We start from the raw sequence: 2,500 nt of genomic DNA, 5'->3' as shown, positions 1-2,500 counted from the left end.
TGAATAAAGTAGAACACAGAAATAAAAGAGAGATAAAGAGAAGAGTAAATAAAATAGACGGATAATAAAGGCAAGAAAAGAAAGAACCAGGATAAACAGCAAGAAAAGGACTGCAAAGAAGTAAAAGACAGTAAAATAGGGGAAAGAAAACAGGGAAGTACATGAAAAAGAAAAGAGTGAAACATCACAAGAAGAGAAAGAAAAAGGACAAGAAAAAACGTCAGAAGAAGAGAAAGAAAATTATAAAGAGACAAGACCAGAAGAAGAGAAAGGAGATGGCAAGAAAATACGCCAGAAGAAGAGAAAGAAAAGGATAAAAAAGGTTAGAAGAAGAGAAAGAAAATGACAAGAAAAAAAACGCAGAAAAAGAAGAAGAAAAGCTTACGAAATACAAACCAGAAGGAAAAAAAAAGAGGAAGAAGGGGAATAGGAAAAGTCAAGATAAACCAGGAGGAGACGGAACCATACACCTGCGGTTGTAAATCTGTACGAGGCAACCGCTAATAAAATGCGATATTTATCTTGGCCGCGACTGATGTATACGGGAGGGAGAGAGGGAGAGGGATAGAAGGAGAGGGAGAGAGAGGGAGGAGGAAAGTGGCAGAGGGAGGGGTAGAAGGAGAAGGAGAGAGGGAGGGAGAGAGGGAGAGGGATAGGAGGAAAGAGGGAGAGGGAGGGATAGAAGGAGAAGGAGAGAGGGAGGGAGAGAGGGAGAGGGATAGGAGGAAAGAGGGAGAGGGAGGGGTAGAAGGAGAGAGAAGAGGGAGAGAAGGAGGGAGAACGAGAGAGAGGGAGAGGAGGAGAAGGAGAGAGGGGGGAAGAAGGAGGGAGAGAGGGAGAGGAAGAAGGAGGAGGGAGAATGAGAGAGAAGGAGGAATAAAGGAGAGAATGAGAGAGAAGGAGGGAGAAAGGAGAGAGAGAGAGAGGGGAGAGGAAGGAGAACGAGAGAGAAGGAGAAGGAGAGAGGGAGAGGGAGAACGAGAGAGAGGGAGAGGGAGAGGAAGAAGGAGGAGAACGAGAGAGAGGGAGAGGGAGAACGAGAGAAAGGGAGAACGAGAAAGAGAGAGAAGAAGGTGAGTGGGAGGTAAAAGGAGAGAGAACGAGAGAGAGGGAGAGGGTGAACGAGAGAGAGGGAGAGGGAGAGGGAGAACGAGAGAAACGGAGGAGGGAGAGGGAGGGACGGAGAGAAGGAGAAGGAGAGAGGGAGGGAGAAGGAGAGTCTCAAACGAAGAAGAACATGAAGAAGAAGAAGGAGAAGGAGATGACGAAGGAGGGGGAGGCGGGGGATGGGGGGCGAGAGAGAAGCGAGGGGAAGGTGGGGGGTGGGGGGGGCGAGAGAGAAGAGAGGGGAAGGTGGTGTGGGGGAGGGTGGGGGAGGGGGGTGGGGGTAGCGATGCAGTTTGTTATGACTGCCTTTAGCATATAAGCTCGTCCCACCCTCAGCCGCCTCCCACGTGCTGAGCGAGAGGGCTGTGGGTGGCGGTGCAGCGGGGTCGAGGGCGCTGGGGTGGTGGTGCTGGGGCAGTGTGGTGGCTGCTGCAGGTGTCGGTACTGGGTATGTGCTCGTGGGTATTGTGGTGGCTGCTGCAGGTGTCGGTACTGGGTATGTGCTCGTGGGTATGTTGGGTGCCGGCGCCTTCGGTACTCGGGTGTTGGGGGGGGAAAGGGAAGGGAGGGAGGGGCTGAGGGAAAGGGAAAGGTGTTCAACAGTTGGTTTTATGGTTTGCTGTTTGGTGTGGGCGTGTGAAGTGTTTTATTTTGGGCGGGTTTGTTAGTGTTTTATTTATTTAATATTATTTTTTTCTTTTTCTTGTCACCTGTAATGACTTTTGATGTTGGTGCGGTAGACGATTTGTTTTTAATCAGTCCGTTTGTTTGTTTGTTTGTTTGTTTGTTTACTACGGATAAACAGAGTGGTGTTGGCGATGGTTCGGATGACTCCACTGTGTAGTTACCGAGGTGAGTGTATTTGTTTTGTTTTTGTTTTAGATGTTTAGGAGTGAAAATAGACGAGGTAGTTTTTTGAAGAAGTGAAAGTAATTATGATGTCATGCTTTCTTATTTTGAGCTTCGAATGGATACGAAGAAAATAATAATAATAAAATAGAATTTCACAAAAGAATAAAAAGAAAAACGAGAACCAAGGAAACCAAAAAATGACAAAAACACAGGTTAACCACAGACAGAAGAAAGAAAAAGAAAGAAAGAAGGAGAAACGAAAGAAAGAAGGAGAAACGAAACAAAACGAATGTTTAAAAAAACGAAGAACGAAACTCACTTTTTTTCCTTCTTGAATGGCAACCACGTAACTGGATATTAGCACACCGTCGCGATTGTGGCCGAGATACAGTGCGTCGCTAAAGTGTCGGGAAAGGGGGGAGGGGGGAGGGGGAGGGGGGGGGCGGTGTGTGATGACCGGAGTGTGATGATGAACCGGCGATTTTCTGTCGGTTTGTTAGACCTGTGCGAGGTCCGATCCAAACAATTATCCTATACTTGA

The sequence above is a fragment of the Penaeus vannamei genome, chromosome 36, assembly GCF_042767895.1.
Source record: "Penaeus vannamei isolate JL-2024 chromosome 36, ASM4276789v1, whole genome shotgun sequence".
NCBI classification, from domain to species: domain Eukaryota; kingdom Metazoa; phylum Arthropoda; class Malacostraca; order Decapoda; family Penaeidae; genus Penaeus; species Penaeus vannamei.
This window is presented reverse-complemented; position numbering follows the sequence as displayed.